Source organism: Urocitellus parryii, chromosome 7 (assembly GCF_045843805.1).
Source record: "Urocitellus parryii isolate mUroPar1 chromosome 7, mUroPar1.hap1, whole genome shotgun sequence".
In the NCBI taxonomy this organism is placed as follows: domain Eukaryota; kingdom Metazoa; phylum Chordata; class Mammalia; order Rodentia; family Sciuridae; genus Urocitellus; species Urocitellus parryii.
The window spans coordinates 104,589,412-104,607,617 of NC_135537.1; the positions used below are offsets into that span (position 1 = coordinate 104,589,412).

Here is an 18,206-nt window from a genome sequence, read left to right on the forward strand (position 1 = left end):
TCTTGAGAGAGAACTTGAAAAACCCTGGGAGTTTATACAGGAGAAGTCATTAGACAATCGGCAGGAGCCCGAGCCCAGGGCTACCGGCCTCGCAGTCCCCACTCCTCACCAAGCAAGGGGTACGCCGGAGACCGCCCACTGGGCTGCCCACTACTCGAGGCATGGCGAGGCCAAGTCCATGGCTCTGGTCAGGCCGTCCAGTTGTGCCAAGAGGCAGGCGACCCACCCGGGAGCCCAAGGGGAAGTGTGGCGAGGCCCCGGGGCCGGAAGTCACCTAGCTGGCCGCGGCCCCTGCTTTGTTAGCGCGTCAACCGCGCGGAAAGCAGCCCGGAAAACCGTCAGAAGACACCAGCGCTCTACACTACACTTTTCGCTGGGGCCGGGCTTCAGGAGGGCGGCAAGGGAAGAAGCGCATGCGCGAACTGCTTCTCAGGCGCGTGGAGGGAGTCACGCATGCATAGAGCCATGGCCAAAAGAAGGAGCGCCAGGGTGACTCTCAGGTTGAGTGCGTTTTAGGGGGCCAGCGGCGAGTAGTGTCGGCCGCGTGCCCCCTGGCGCGAGCGCGGGCGGGGCGAGGCGGCGGGGGAGGGGCGCGGAGCGAGGGAGGGCTCATCGACGGGGCTATTTTGGTTATAATATTCAAAATGGCGGACGGAGGAGCAGCGAGTCAAGATGAGAGTTCCGCAGCGGCAGCAGCAGGTAATCATTATGGCATTTTACATATTCATATTCATACTCGGCCCGGCTCCCGCGGCCCCCCCGCGACTTAGCATAATTTATTAGTACTCAGGATTATTATAATTAACGGCGGGGAGCTGGGGGGCCGGAGCGCGAGCCCCCAGGCGGGCGCGGCGGCGGCGGGGGGCGCGGCGGCGGGACCGGGCAGGCAGGGGCTGCGGCCTGCGCCCTCCGCCCGCCGGCCGCTCCCCACTCCCCGCGCCAGGCGGGCGGGGCCGCCTGGAGGACAATGCGGACAGGCGCTCCCGGGGTTCGCGGGCGGGGGCGTGGAGGGAGCGCCGGCTGGCACTATGCTGCGGGCGGCGGACTGGGGTGGCAGGGTCGGGGTCCGCGTGCAGGTTCCGGCCCGGCCTTGGCGGGAGCGTCGCCAGGCCGCGCGGCCTGTGGACGCGGGTGTCGGGGCGCCCACGCTGCCTGGAGGCGCGGGCCGGTGCGGGTCGCGGAGTGGGGCCCGGCCCGGTGCGGAGGCCTCCGCCTCCGCCGGCGAGCCATGCTCATTTGAATAATGTCTAATTATTGATATGGCCGCCCGGCTTTCCCCGCCTCTCATGTTTAGTAATTCAGACCTTTAATAAGAGCCACTTACAGCCCAACGCCCTGTTTATATTCTCCCGCCGGCCCGCGCCTCACCCTCGGGGGCCGCGGGAACGGGCCCCGCCCGGCCTCTGACTCGGGCCGGGAGCCTGGACCCAGCGCCGGCCCCTGCTAGCGGGGGAGCCCAGCGCCCGCGAGGCCGACGCCCGCTCGGCGCTCTACCCCCGCAGGTCGGCGGGCACAGAGCCGGAGTGCGGCGGTGGGGAGCGCATCTGCCGCCCTGAGCGACCCTCCTCTCCCACGCCTGCCCCGCGGTGTCGAGTTGTCAGAGAATCTCAGGTTTAGGTGATTGAGGACAGTTGGCCCGGGAAGGGCAGATCACTTTTCCTGTTTACAGGAAACGGGGGTCGTGATGGTTGGTCCTTCCCGGGTAAAGTGTTCAGACAATCCACGTTTTCTTCGTGTGTGTGTGTGTGTGTGTGTGTGTGTGTATATGTGTGTGTATGTGTGTGAGAGAGAGGGGGGGGCGCTCTTAAAGTGAGTATTCAGGGAATGGTATTTAACGTCAAACCCTCCATCACAGTAGGTCACTGAAGAGTGGTGGTAGCCAGATACTTTGTGGGACAGTAGTCTTTAGTTTAACTTGTAACAAAATGTTAAGATTTGATCGACTAAAGGATTAAAAGCAAGCTAACTTAAAATAACTCGTGCTCTCCATCCTGCCCCCCTTCCAGTAGGTAGGCCCTGAATGCATCAGGGAGGAAATAACTAGTTTTCTGGAGAATATTCAGGTGAATGACCGCCTTAGAGACCTGAAGCAGGAAGTCTGATGAACAAAAAGAGTAATATGGTTTTATGCCTTAAATAGCATATGTTTTGCACCCCATTCCCAACATGTGGTCAGACTGATGATGTCATTGGACAGAGGACAAGGTGCAGTTACTTTGATTTATTGTCCTGAGGTGAAGTGTAGCAATGAAGCCTCCTCATAGGGAAACCATTTATCTTGGGATAGTTTCCTTTATAGCTGCAATTTAACCGCTACTGAGGCTGTAGATAGTTTATCCGGGATGATAAAATACACACTGCATTTTACAAATTTCAGGTAACACATTAAGTTTCATTGTTAAGATATTTTTAATGTAGAAAAAGGATGGGTGTTGTTAACTAGCCTTATACTGTGATTAGCTTTCCATGCTATAGTAAAAATTCATTTCTTCTCAAGAGAAGAGCATGGATTTTAAATAAGGATAATTATAAAAGTGTTTCATATACATGCTTGTTTTAGATGGGTTTGTTGTGCTTCCTCAAATTTTTATAAGAAGCTGTGTTTCTTAATCAGATTTATGGAGGTGCCATTTATTTTAGAGCCTGTTTGAATGCATTGAGCTGAATTCAAGAGAATGAGAGCAGTATATTGTTTTAGGTTGAAGTTAGTGTTTAAAATAAGGTGGACTACCTACAGGAAAGTATGTGCTTTAAAATTTTTAGAAACGTAATTAGAATTATTTTTGAATTTCTCTTAATTAGTCTGGATAAATTTGGGCCTTTTGTTTTGATTGATGATTTTTTAAATAGTTCTATTGCAAGGTAATGGTTCCACTTTATGATTTTTATGTATTAGTAGATTCTCAGGCATTTTTCATCATGTTTTTAACTAGTGTGTCTTATGGTAATGACTAAAACTGCTGTGGGAATTTGATCAAATTGCTGTGCTTTATTCCTCACCCTGCTTGTGGGCCAAGTGTGGTAGGGTATTTTGGTTGCTGGTGAACCCTTCCGAGCTCCTGCATGGCTGCCTGGCTTCTTTTACAGGCATCTAGAGTGCGTCTCACCAGAAAGCCCACTCGTGATTCTTTGTCAGCTTGCCCCCCTTGTTAATTGTAATGGTGCAAATCTTGAGCATTTGTATGACAGCTGATCAAATGTAGTTAATTTCTAAAGGACTGTCCTGCTTCCAAGCTACTAAAAGTACTTTTTAACCTCTTTCCCCAAAATAACTTTTTAAATTTCTTTCATTTTGTCATAGTCAAAAACACCAGTAGTCAGGGAAAACACAAACTGTGGCTGTTACTTAGGTGTAAATGATGTTGCGTTCAGTCACAGTTTTAATTTGTTATTCTCCGCATCAGTGTATAGCAAAGAGCAGAAGAAATAAAATGTACTCATTACTGCCTAGGTTGAAGTAATTGTTAATATGTCACTCATCTGGTTAGTGGCTTTTGGAATAATTTCAGGGTTCAGAGTGTCAAATTACTCTCATCAAGCCTCCAAAGATATTTAAGAGAACCTTGAATATCTTAGGTTGGTAGTTCTAAAATGATAAAACTAGATTTTTAAAAATTTTTAAATAAGTTTTTTGTTGTTAAGAAAAGAAGTAGTTGAAATGTTTCTTGAATTTGTATTGCTTGATTTTGAATCTAGTTGTGTGTGTTTTAAAATTAACCACTCACTTTCATGAAGAGTTGTTTTTATAGTTGGAGGACTATAGATGTGATATGGTGATCACCTTACCGTTTTTTTGTTTTGTTTTTATATTGAAAACCAACAGCCCTACGTTTTGCATTTTAGTCTTCTTTTAAGCACTACTAAAAATAATGGTGTGCAACTGCCTTAACTTGCGTTTACACATCAGTGCTGGTTCAGTGACATGGTTTTGTTGATTAGTATAAAGATGTGTTTCTCCTAAAGGAGATTCTGCTTTTAGAATTATTCAGATAATCATTGTTTACAGAACAAAACAGGTCATGGACAAAACCTGCCCCTTCCTTGTCACCATGTTCTTGTTTTCCATATCTTCTTCAATGCCAAATGCTTGAGCAGGCATTTATTCCTTCGAGGAAATCTAATCTTAGGGTTAATGTTAAAAGTTGTGGATTTCATTCAGTAACACATCTATTTTGAGTTTTTGTATCCTTTGTGAATGGATCTTTCCCTTTTTGGCAGGAGACCCTTTGGGCCAGAATTTTGCTTAATTTTTGTCTTTATTATGTTGCCTAAATAGTAGAAATGTCTTTGGGGGTGGTTAAAAGAGTTGATAATTAAAGTTCACAAAGGATAGTAGATTCCTTATATATTTTTTTGAGCAAAGAAATATACTGTTTATTATTCATCTGAGATATCAGGTGCACTTTTAAAAATTTAAACTCTCTAAACATCTCAATAGCATCTTACCAATTTGGTGGCAGCAAAAGAAACACTAACAAAGACAAATATTTTGAAAAACATTTACAAAAATACATTGCACAAAGTCCTATCTGCATCTTTAAAAATAAATTAATATTCAAATGTCTCCTCCCCAACTCCCAAATTTAGTTTTATATAGGAAATTTGACTTATGTATATAACCTATAATATAGGAAACATCTGTAAACATTTCACCTAATCAAGCTGCACAGGAGTAGTTTCCTTATATATTTTTGCACATTGTTGTTATAATCTTTATGAATAAAGATGACTGAGTAACTGAAGTTTTAAATTGATTTTATTTTGTGCTGAAGTATTTCTGTTCTAGACTGACAATGAGCTCTTACACACTCTTGATCAGTAATAGCAATGGCAACAAAAATAGCGTGTGGAGCCATTGCCTGGCTTACTGATCTATTCACGGTGTAGAAGTTGGAATATGAAAATTTTCTTTCGTTTCACAAGTTGTGGTTTGAAGAAGCTCTTAATATGCAGTGTGTGTAGTTGACAAGGTTTTGTGTGTTTTACTGTAGGATGTTAATTCATTGAGTGAGAGGATATCTTACAGAGCTTTTCTGTGGGGCCTTCCCCTATTTAAGCAGACAAAAGTTTTCAGTTTTGCCCAAATTTTGCTGACAGGACTAGTAATTGAGCAGAAGAAGAATCAGCAAACTAGTTTTGCTTGTCTTTTGAAGTTCTGTCCAGGAAACTGGATATTTAGAGAGGATACATTATATTAATTGAAAAAAAATGTGAAAAGTATAAAACTAAGCTTAATATGAGTGTTTGTGTCAGCTTTATATAGCCTGCAGTACTGAAAATCATATCAAGTACAGTTTAATTTGTCACATAATTCATAATTCTCTGTTACTTTATTGTGTCTTAGGTTAGAACTGTAGAAATAGTGTATAAAATTAAATGAATGAAATAACAAATTATGGTAGGATTTATTTTTCCCCCTAGTGAGCATTGTCTGTGCAATAGAAAATATAAACTGGAATGGCTGGGAAGGAAATGTGTTACATGTTTTCAGACGCATTTGCTTTAACATGTGATGTGGTCTAAGTATTGGAGTTGTACTGATGGCTGTGTGCATGCACTGAAAAAGTGACTTGGGTGTCTTCATGTTTAGTGCAGTTATTTTAATGGTCTGCTTAATGAAAAAAAGTTGCTTCTTTTTGTTGATTTATACTGCAACAAGGTGTTATCTTTAAAAATAGGTGTCTTAAATAATTTTTAGCTTAAAAAAATGACCTGATGTATATCTGGTCCTGTGTCTGTCATTTTGGGGATAACAAGTAAATATAAGACTGTGAAGAGATTGGTTTATTTATTTAAGCAAGGGAAATTTAAAAACAATGCATATATTGCATATTAAAACATGTGGAAGTGAACATCAGAAAAGAAATGGGGCATGTCCGAGTTGGAATCAACCAGAGCATCCATAGTAGCCTGTTATGGCCTGAAGGCAGTGTAGATAGAATCTGTTGTAAAGCTTTGCTTCACCCAGCACCGTGTTCTTACCCTGGTGTGGTAACTGACCTGCCGACCTGCCTTCATTGCTGAACTGTTCTAACAGATAAGAACACAGGACTTTGGGTTCGCTCCCACCTCCCTCCCTCTCCTCTCTTTTTTTCTTGTGTGGAGAGCCTAGTGTCTCCATGGAGCCACACAGGTGGCCCCTGCTGACTCTCCAGCCTCCATCTCTCCCTTTCCTACATTCCTGCTGCTCAGAGTGGCCTTATGTAGAAGGTGAGACTTGAGCTGAGCAAAATGAATTTAGAGGAGTGGGAAAATGCAAGGTTTCTGCAGAGAGACTGTGCTCAGAGGCCAGCAGGTGCTGTCCCTGCAGGGGTGCTGGAGAGTCCTGAAATAAAGCCTGGGGAGATAGAAGTGGTGTGTTAGGATTAACAAGGGGTCTCTGGGAGCCACATGTGGGTTACAAGTGCTACCAGGGATGCAGACATCATGGAGCAGCGACAGGATCACTGACACTCTATAAGGGCTGTGAGGAGACTGTCCAATTACATGACTTAGAAGAACAGCATTTTGTCATAGGAACTGTTTTATTTCTGACCACTGGGTTTGTTTTTAGTCTTGTAGACATAGAATTGTCTAATTGACTTTGTTTCTTTTTCAAGTCAAATACAGTATTTAGACCAAATTTTTCACCTGAAAGGAAGCTAATCCACATGCAGTTGTGATATGCATTTTTCTTAGACTCATTCCCAGTTCCATTTTATGATCTTACATTTGTTTTGTATTTCTTTTATTGCTTCCATCTTTAAACTCTTGTTATTTTGTGTTTTATTGGGGCTAACTTACCTCTTTTCTGAGCAAGACATAAAATTACCATAACTGTGACATAATAATAATGTCTGTATTTTTATAGTGCCCTAAAATTTATGACAGCACTCATTTTACATTACCTCAGTTAGACTTTTCAGGCAAGCATTATTATGCCCATTTTAGAGTGGAGTAAAATAATGTTCAGATTAAGTGACTTTCCCAAGATCTTATCCTGTAATAAGCACTAAGTATATTGGGAAGTAAGTACAGGCTTTTGGACTAGCTGTTACCTGGGCTGTATATTGGAGAGTGGAGGAAGGCAGGTTGGGGCATTTCTGTACAGAGCACTGAGTACCCTGCCCTGGTGGAAGAGTTTGCTTTCATTTGCTAGGCAGTAGGGAGTGTTGAAGTCTTTTGTTTTTGTTCTGGACAATGCTGTGACCAAAGCACTTATTTTAAAGTGTTTAACAGCTAGTTAGAGACAAAGAAAATATTTAAGTTTTGAGCTTTGGTTATCCAGAGAAGAATAGTGCTGTGAACAGATAGTTGTAAGGAAGTTGGGAAAGAGTGCTTTTTGGGGAACAAGGTAGGAATTTCATTTTAAATGTGTTGCTTGAGACATGATTGGATGGATCTTACTAGGTTTTAAGTTCTTGTGAAAATTGAAAATTTTTTAGTAAATTAAATGTGATAAGCATATGAGTACTAGCTAGGGAGATATGTGTTCATGCTGCTGCTGCTGTGTGGACTGAGCATTTTAATAAGTTCTAGACATCTTATTTTGACTCTGGTATTGACTTCTACAGTTATTTTCCCCAATAATAAGGTGGTCACAATACCAGTGTAGAAGGGATGCTGTGGGGAGTAGCCAACTGATGGTAGAAGCATTTTAATGTACTATAATAGTTCTTCTTACATGAGCACAAGAGTAAAATTAGCAGTTTTATTACTTGTGTTGCTGTAGAAGCTTAGAGGCTGGTGGAGCTTATACATTTCTGCTTGCAGCCAGCAGCCTGGGGAAAGGGGTGCACCCTCTTAGTGCTTTTCTGAAAACTGTGCAGTGTAAGCATTGCTTTGAAACAAATGCAAACTCATCCTTGAGTTCAGGCTTTTCCTGCATTTTTAACCTTTTACTGCTTCCCTTATGGAACACAGCTCAATGATTCTGCTAAGGAAATCCCATCACGGACCCACCTCAAATACAGCATTTCTTTGAGCAGGTTTTATTCTTAGAAGATTCCCTAAAACTTCAAGACCTGCTTCAGGAGGGTGACTGTGTATTATTTTGAGGTTTTCTTGGGTCCTTCTTCCTATGCTCCTCCAAGCTTGTCCCAATTTGAGACCTGTGACATGGCAGTATACCCACGTTTTGGCCTGGCTGTAATGTTTGGGGGCTCTGCTGTAATGTTTGGGATGTTCTGAGAATCTTTACTTGCACTGACCGCCATCCACCTTCCTGTGGAATGCTGGGTGTGAAAAGGGCACTGGGATTTGAGAGACCTGGGTTCTGTATCATTAATTAGTTGCATATCTTTGGGACATTACTCTATGGATTTAAAAAAATGCATTTGTAAATTAAGGAGCTTGTCACGCTACTTATTTATTTGTTTATTTTATTTTTGGTGGTGCAGGGGATGAACCCAGGGCTTGCTTGCTGCCACTGAACTACATCCCCAGCCCCAGTATCAGACTTCAAGAAAAAGTAGAGCTTTTTTGATTGAAGTCCAGGGTAGGAGCAGGGGCAGTGTCCTTTCTGCACTTTTACATAGTAGCCCTGCCCTTCACAAGATCCTGAGGATTCCTGTAGAGCAGGGTTTGAAAATTTTCTTATTTATCTTTTTTTTTTTTTTTTTGTGGGGGAGATGGTACCAGGGATTGAACTCAGGGGCACTCAACCACTAAGCCACATCCCCATCCTTTTTTGTATTTTATTTAGAGATAGGGTCTCACTGAGTTGCTTAGCACCTTGCTTTTGCTGAGGCTGACTTTGAACTCATGATCCTCCTGACTCAGCCTCCCAAGCTACTGGGATTACAGGTGTACACCACCAGATCCAGCTTTATTGTTTATCTTAAGGTACCTATTTATCCACATTCTATCTCTGCAGATAGCCAATTTTTTCAAGCCTGGATCCTGTCCTAACTCTGAATTTACTTCATTTGTGTTCATTTAGCTAATTCAGCATTTCATTATACACAGCCTTATTTTCTTCTCTGGTTAATTATATAAGTAAATCTTATCTCAAGAACCTTGAGAGCAGAAACCTGCTTCTAGAGACAGAATAGGCATTTAGGGTTAGGGTTGGGGTTGGGTTAGGGTTAGGGTTGTTAGGGTTAGGGTTGTGAGGGTGAGGGTTGTTAGGGTTAGGGTTAGGGTTAGAGTTGGGGTTGGCGTGGTTAGGGTTAGGGGGTTAGGGTTTAGGTTTAGGATTTAGAGTTGGGGTTGGGGTTAGGGTGTAGGGTTTGGGGTTAGGATTAGGGTGAGGGTAGGGTTTAGGGTTAGGGGTTGGGGTTAAGGGTTAGGGTTGGGTTAGGATTAGGGTTTAGGGTTTTGGGTTAGTGTTGGGTTAGGGTTAGGTTTAGGGGTAGGGGTAGGGGTAGGGTTAGGGTTAGCATGTATTATGATTTTATTCCTTTTTATTGGTGAATTTACAGTATTACATTGTATGGCTGTCTCATGTTTTATGTGCCAATTCACTCATTAGTTGGTTGACATTTGCATTTTGGTTATTATCAATAAAACTGCATTGAACATTCATGTCAATATTTTATGTGGACATATTCTTCATTTCTCTTGAATAAATACCTATAAGTAGAATTGCTGAGTCATATGTTAAGTTTGTAACTTTTTACAGTAGCTGTCAAATTTTCCAAATTGGGTGTACCATTTTGTATCTCTACCAGCAGTATGAAGGGGTTTTCTGTTTCTCTGTATAGCAGTATTTATTATTATTTTCTTTATTGTAGCCATTATCAGTATACTTAACTATAGGTTTAATTTACATTTTTCTAATGTCTAATAATGTTGAATGTCTTTTCATATGCTTAGTTTTCCCTCTGTAAATCTTGTTTGTGAAATGTCTGTTCAAATCTTTTACCTATTTTTTAAATTGAATTATCTCTTACCTATTGAGTTGTAGGTGTTCCTTACATTTATGTGGTGCTGAGGATCGAACCCAGTGCCTTGTGCATGCTAGGCGAGCACTCTACCACTGAGCCACAACCCCAGCCCTGATTATTAGTATTTAAACAGGAGTTAAAAGCTATACTTTTTTTTTCCTGACAAGAATCCTGCTTAGGGGCTGGGGCTGGAGCTTAGGCTTATTGGTAGAGTGCTTGCCTAGCATGTGCAAGGCACTGGGTTCCATCCTCAGCACCACATAAAATAAATACATAAAATAAAAGGTATTGGTTCCAACTACAACTAAAAAAAATAACAAAACAAAACTATTTAAAGAAAAAAAAGAATTGATAGCCACACTTAGCAAATTATATGTAGAAATATTCAAATAAAGAAACTATTACACTATAACTTCCCTGAACTCAGGGATGTATAGTTGACATTGCTAAGGGTGTATAGACCATGAATTCCTGTAAGAGTCCACATAGGTCAGCAAGAGTTTTAAAAAAAGAAAGCAAATCCAGAAAAAGGACAATGGGCCATATTTATTTGTACCTTCTCCTGCATAAGAATTCATAAAAATGTGAGACTGTGAGTCAATGAATGACATTTTAGGAAAATATATTGTGTGGTTTCCAGCTTTGGAAGCAAGTAAGTAAATGGATGAAAATTTGACTAAGTAACATGGTGGAGCTATCTTAGCAAATGTTAAGATTTCTTGTAAGAATTTCTTAATGATAAAGGATGCAGACTTTTCATAAAGAGGATAGAGACCATTGAGAATACTACTTGATCTTTAAAGATGTGATTGCATAGAGTAGAACTCCTATCTAGTACTTGTTTTTTGGAACTGTGATGAACTCTCTTCTTTAATTGCCTTTTTCTAGCTAGCACTTGCTGCCATTCCTACTCCCATACCTCAACCAAAATAACAATCTTATTTTCTAAATCTTTTGCTAGCTTTTTTCTTACATTTTTTTAGCATATACCATAAAACTCACTATTTTAACGTGTACAGTGAAGTGGTCTTTAATGTATTCACAGTGTGATATAACCATCACTATTGTAATTCCTAAAAATTTCTCCCACTCCCAGAAGAAACTTCATACCTGGTGTCAATCATTCTAAATTTCTCCATATCCTGGCAACCACTCATCTGCTTTCTTTCTCTATGAATTTACCTTTCCTGGACATTTCATGTAAATGGAATCATATAACACGACCATTTACATCTGACTTCTTTTATATAGCATAATCATTTTGAAGTTCATTCATACTGTAGCTAGCATATTATCTGAGTTTCATTCCTCTTTATGACTGAATAATATTCTGCTGAATATATGTACCATGTTTTGTTCATCCATTAATTGATGGACATTTTGGTTGTATGACTTTTTGATTATTACAAATAATGCTGCTGTAAACATTTGTGTACATGTGCTTTGTGCGAACATTTATTTTTAGTTCTTTTAGATATATCCATCTAGGAGTTGATGGAGCATACAGTTCCTCTGTATTTAACTATATTAAACTTTTCCACAACTGCTGGCACCAATTTACATTCCCATCAGCAATGTTTGAGGGTTCCAGTTTTTTCTGTACTCTCCCTACGCCTATTATTTTCTTCATCTCTCTTTTTTTTTTTTAATTATATCCATCTGCATGGGTGCTAAGTAATTATTTTATGATTCTTATATGCATTTCCCTGATGTCTAATGATACTGAATATCTTTTCATGTGTTTATTGGCCATTTTTATATCTTGTTTAGAAACATGTCTAATCAAATACTGTGTCTAAAATTGGTCTTCCCCCCCCCCTTTCTTCATAAGAGTAAATTTTTGCCTTTTACTGTCTCAGAAATAGCTTTGGATCTTCACCGTTGAGCTTGGACTAGCATCATAAATTCATCCTGGAAAACTCACTCAAGGCCTACCTGCCATTTTTAGATATGATGATAACTGGGCAAGCAGTATTTTCTGTTTTTGATTGGTGGACGGCTTTTCTTTATTTTTCCATTGAAAGTGTTTCAAAAGCATATTTTAATGGAGTTATTGTCATGGCTGTAATTTGGATTTGGGCAAATCTTACTGGGAAATTAATTATGATAGAATGATAACGTATAACTTATCTATGGTTGATACTCTTATTGGTGCTCACTGGAAGTGTTAAAGTAGAATCTGGACAACTATTTATTGGTTGTTTATAGAAGAAATTAGTGCATAGTAAAGAAAGTTGAATTATGTGCTTTTTGAGATTCTTTGCAGCTCTAAGATTCCGAAATTTATCCCAGTGAAATGGTATGAAAAGTATCTTATTGCATCATTATTTTGTACAAACTTTTTGTAAAAAGTTTGATTCTCAGGGTAATGTAGATTTGCCTTGAAAATGACGAAGTATTATGTACTTTATTGTTTTTAAGAGATTTAATTTGTTTTACTTTGTTGCAGTTGAGATAGTTTGCTTTCAGTTCTAAAAAAAAAAATGTTTTCTTACAGATTAGCAAGACATCTACAAAAAGAGGCCCAAGCTCAACACAACAATTCTGAATTCACAGAAGAGCAAAAGGTACCATTCAAATAATATCTAGATATATTCAATTCCAAATGAAATTGCTCTTGAGTCCATTAAGCAGAAAAATAAACAAAAAACTGTTATATTTAAGTAAAAAAAAATCAGATTGATCATGCTTTGCCTAACATTAAGGAACATTTATACAGATATATAACTTATCACTTAATGAATTTCTTTTCTTAACTATTTAGGCCTTATTTAACTCTAACGGAAGTCATCCACACTTTAGTTGAAAAGCATGGGTAACTCAAAGACTGGAGTTTGTTCCAAGTCACTTGGAAAAACAGAAGGATTGGGAATAAGTGCATTCCACCTCAATGCTTAACTCTGAATTTTCATAACTCTTTATGTATCACCTCTCAAAGCAAAACAGAAAACACACACAAAACCCCTCAAACCAAAAAACAAATGGAAAAAAAATTAGGTCAAGTCAAGAAGTTGGCATACAGATCTGTCAGCTAAATAAACATATAAGATTGCAAAATGTTTCAGTACTGTTCTTTCTTCCTTGAATTAAAATTTTTGTATGTCAAGTTGATTCCCTGATAGAGATTATGTAAAAGGGGATACTTTAAAGTAACTTTATTCTAAAAGAAGAGAAGAAATGGGAGGAAACAACTTCCATTTTCTCCTGGCTCAGAGTAAGTAGTGTTAAGTCAATTTTTAATCTTGTAGATAGATAGTGAAAAATATGTGTTAGTCTTTTCTTCATCTTTTTTTTTTAATAAATTTTATTTTTATTTATTTATTTATTTTTATTGGTTGTTCAAAACATTACAAAGCTCTTGACATATCATATTTCATACATTAGATTCAAGTGGGTTATGAACTCCCATTTTTACCCCAAATACAGATTGCAGAATCACATTGGTTACACATCCACAATTTTACATAATGCCCTATTAGTAACTGTTGTATTCTGCTACCTTTCCTATCCTCTACTATCCCCCTTTTCCTCATCTCTTAAGAAAAGGCAGTGTGAAAACCCTGGTGACCTAATTCAGTTTTATTAATACTTTTCTTTTTTTGCACAAGGGGAAATGGGAGTAATTTTTTGCATAACTTTTTAATTAAACTTAAGCAAGTTTTTAATCCATAGGCCTGTGTTTATTGATTCTTAGTTACAGGAGTTTGGGGAGAAAAAGCCCCCAGAGGGTTAGCCGTATTTCTTGCCCAAATATATTTGTATTTTTTAAAATATTTAAAATCTACTTCAAAAAAATTATGTTATTGCAATTTAAAAGGGTGTTTTTCTTTTTTCCTTAGTAAGTGCTAATATCCACAATAGATTTAAGAGACTTAGGATGTTAGTCCTGGAAAATAATTATCACAAAGGAAATAGCTGATATGCTTAAGGAAAGGAACAAAGACTATACACTATACCACTTCTGTAAGATTTGTGAAATCTATCTAGGAACTGATTAGGAAGTGATCAGCTGGCATCATTGAATTAAGACTTAAAATATCTAAATCTTGATGAATAGAATCTTAGATATTCAGGTACATAAATTAATAGTTAATGAAGTACATTATGAATATGAAGACAATAAAAAATGTAAAAAAGTTTTAATGATCCCATATTTTAGTCACCTGTTTGCCTTCAATTAGTTAGATTTCTCCAGCATTTGTTGCTCAGGAGTAGAACCTGTGAGCCACATGGCCTGAGATTAAAGTCTTTTGACCTCCTAAAACATTTTAAAATTACAAAACAAACATGTTAATATCAAAAAATGAACCTTGTTAAGTGATGAGGAAAAAATTAACTTTTTCTTGATTTTCTTTAGTATTCTGAGACTAGAGTTGGTGTTGATAATGCTATTGATTCTTTAATTTATAGCTGTTCAGCTTGTCTTTGGTTATAAAGACCCCCAGATCTTGTACTCCAAAAGATCCAGGAGGCTGCAGGACCTAGAGGAGAGGCTTCTGGTGACACATAAGAAATGTATGGTCTCTGGCTTATGTTGTTTGTTTTAATTCCTTAGGTGCAGCTATCTTCTTTGAATTCAAACACTACAAGCCTAAAAAAAGGTTTACCAGCACCAAGTGTTTTGCTTTCATGGAGATGGATGAGATTAAACCTGGGCCAACTGTAATAGAACTGTGAGTGATATACATATAGGATTCGTACTGTTCTAATGGTTACTAGTTCATGTTTCTTCTTAGTCCCTCTTATCGAGAATGTAACATTGGAGTAGATCAATCATCAAAGTATTTTAAATCTATTGTGGTTACAGATACAAGAAACCCACTGACTTTAAAAGAAATTGCAGTTATTGACCAAGAAACCACTTTATCTTCATCTACATCAAACTTTGCACAAGGAATGATTCTGACATGAGTAATGTCTAATTTCTGTGAATTTTACCACTCAGTAGAAACCATCATAGCTCTGTGTAGTGTATTCATCCTTCAGGAGGCAGGAAGTGAGCCGTACCTATAGGCCAGTGAGTCCATTGCAAAGCTGTACCACAGAACTAATGTCCAGCACCTCATTGTTATGACTCCTTTGGATACAGGTTTATTGTAGATTTTGAGACTTGTTTTTACTTTTCTATTAATTGTGCAATTAATAGCCTGTTTCCTAATTTACCACTGTTCCTACCCTGCTTCCTGGAACAATACTGCTGTGGTAGGTATGCTCATCTTCAAACTTAATACAGCAATAAGAATGTGCTAGAGTTTACACATTTGTTCACTTTTGCTCCAATATGGTCTTTTGATTTGAATTAACTTCAAACTTGTGAATTGAAGTGGGTAGGATAGTACCAGATTGCTTTGAAAGGATATTGGATCAGTTATGGTCTGTCTTATAGGCTGTTCCTTAGAGCTGGCCTAAATTCACCCTCATCTGATGTGTGCCTTGATCAGATCAATATCTTATATGGGAGTGTTCCCTAGATTGTAGCTGTGATTTTTTTTCCAGATGACCAGATTGTTTTTCTGAAAGTGAGCACATTTTTAGTCATGTTGATTAGTTGTTCTACATCACATTGCTATTGTTTCTAGGGTTAACATTAAAACCATCTCTCTCAGAATAATTACAAATTTTGGGGTGGATTTACGTCTTCTAAATCATGTCATCTAAAAATAATTGAGTCAGATGCTAATGAGATACTGCAGGAATCAACTGCTGTTTTTCTGACAACCGATTGTGAAACCTTAAAACCTGAATACCTTGTCTTTATAAAGTGATGAGTATGCAAAATCTGGAAAGATATTCTATTTTTTTTAATATAGGTAGATATGACTGCCATTTATTTCCTATTTAGATATATTGACATTCATATGAAAATATGCAGGTCATTAGCCTATTATAATTTCATTATTTTAACTTGATGAGACATAAATAAAACTTTCATAGTACACAAGGGTGGATATTTGATACACAGAACATAAAGATTTGTGAGGAGCTTTTTTGTGGGTTACATGTAGAACCCATGTATTTTAATATTCACTATTTTAAATGAACAATGCATAAAGGGAATGCAATACTTGGCCTATTTTTAAACTAGTGTAAACCTTAATCATACCATCTGTTTGCTTTTTAAAATGAATAACAGTCATTTTAGCCTTTGCACTTCAAGAGATCTAGTCTTTAATTTTTCAGTTGTCTGTTAGGTCAGTTTTGTTTACTAGATGAATGTTAATAAAACTATATGAGCCTGAAAGAATTATCAACCAAATTTAGTCTTTTCTTTCATCTGGATTGGGTTAATTTCACAAGTGCAAAAATAGTTCAGTCTACAGTAGTTCTAGGAAATGAAGAATTTGCCTTAATAAAATGTTCACTCAACTGAAACTGAGTAGTCAAAATTTCCAGACTAAACTTCTCAAGAGAAGGGCCTCATCTTCTCCATGTCATGTAAACTTTCCAAGGTGCTCGGCAGCACTCTGTACCCTGTGGAGTACTCAGTACCTTTTTGTTTGATGTTATTGATGTTTGATGTTGCTCCCTTAAAATCTACTATTAAAATGTAGCAAAACTGATACATTGTTCTGTTTTCTCATAAAAATAAATAAAACACGTATATCAAAGTGATAATTTTAAAAAAAAAACAAAACCTTTTTTTTTTGGTTGTAGATGGACAAAGTACCTTTATATTTATATGTGGTGCTGAGGATCAAACCCAGTGCCTCACATGCAACCCCAGCCCTTGAAAGTGATAATTTATATGAAGAAACATTTAGCATCCTTCACATAAGAATGCTTTTTTTAACCTCTATTTATTTATGTGGTGCTGAGGATTAAACCCAGGGCCTTGCCTGTGCTAGGCAAGTACTCTACCACTGAGCCACAACCCCAGCTGCCACCAAAGAATGGGGTTATATGAAAAAAAAAAAAAAGAGGATGCTTTGTATGAATGTCTTTCATCAGCATTAGACAAACTTAAATTGAACATTGTCATCAGCTTAGCTTTAATTCAGACCTGAATGACCAAACCTCCCCCCCCAAAAAAGGTGATTTTATCTTGAAGCAATTAACACAAAGCAATCTGTATCTCACAAATTAGTTGTTTAAATTTACTTTCTAGTGTGGGAGGGGATGAGTCACTGGACAATAATTACAACTATAGCAGTAATACTTTCAGGTTGAAACACTACTGCTTCACAAATGAAATGATTTTAGTAACTAAACTCAAACACAATTTGCTGGAGAGGACTTCTAAAACTTTTGAGATACAAAAGTATAATTGAATCAAGGGACAGTATTCTCTACACAACCTGTATATGGGCAGCTACCTTGCTTGGGCTTTGCTACAGAAGTGGTACAATCAGATGGATGTAAGGAGAGGCAACTATGGGTGGGTTCAGAACTGCTCAGATAAACTATGTAGAACGCATAATAACTTACTATTAGAATAAATACAAAAAAGGCTTTAGAGGGAAAACTACTGTTGCTTTGAATAAAATAATAAATCTGCCTAGCTGACATCACCTTTATTTAAATGCTATTTTAAAATTAGAAGTTATAGTAACTTCAGCATTGCCTTGTGTCCTGTAGAGGTTGAAAGATACATTCAAAATGTGTTTGTGACTTAAATTTTATTTTACATGGTTAAAAATGGCATAAGCTATTATATGGTTTTCCTCTTACACACAGCTGCTGCTTCTAATATTAAATGGAGGTTATGTAGATTGAATTCTTCCTAAAGGACTCAAATTCTTTTTGATTCTGAGTTACTTTCAGTAGTTTATAGAGATTTTGTTTCACAGAGATTTTGTTTCACACTGAAGCTTTTGCCCCTATTTTGAGAATACTTAGGGGGCATAAAAAGAACAATGATATGTTATGTTCTAGGTTTCAACAATCCTATTACTTTCTAGAATTTAAAAGAATATCTAGCAGTAAACAAAAGTACCAGGCTTTTATAATTTTATTTAAATCTTAAACCTCTTAAAATGTACTGTTAAAATTGCCGTAATTAAAATTACAAGTCTGGAGAGCTAGTTCTTAGAAACATTGTTTTAAAGACAGTAGTTACAGATTCAGGACTTGCTTTAATTGATTTTTAAATAAAATATATTTGAGTATCTATCAAAAAAAGAATTTAATTCAGCCCATAGTTGCTGATTAAAGACATTATAAGCCTTAGAGTTTCATTCATTCTTAGAGGATTATACTTTTCTAATTTTTTTATCATATTCCTTGAAAATAGGTGGCAAGGTATGGGAAAGAGAAGAGTGTGTTGTGTACATTTTTAAAAAGAAATTTCCTTATTTTTTATAGACACAACGTACCACCTTATATTTTACTGTTATAATGCAA

General features: G+C 38.1%; 1 long non-coding RNA gene across 3 annotated transcripts in view; it reads left to right on the forward strand.

Moving 5' to 3' along the window:
- Positions 1 to 591: 591 nt before the first annotated feature.
- LOC144256283 (uncharacterized) overlaps positions 592 to 18,206 on the forward strand; it is an 83,327-nt gene continuing 65,712 nt past the window's right edge. Inside the window, exons 1-4 of one of the 3 annotated variants that reach the window (XR_013344056.1) lie at positions 592 to 699; positions 12,364 to 12,433; positions 14,422 to 14,539; positions 14,674 to 16,426. This is a non-coding gene — a long non-coding RNA (uncharacterized LOC144256283). Of the gene's footprint in view, positions 700 to 12,363; positions 12,434 to 14,421; positions 16,427 to 18,206 lie in introns of those variants that run through there. The other 2 variants (XR_013344057.1, XR_013344055.1) reach the window with 2 other exon arrangements.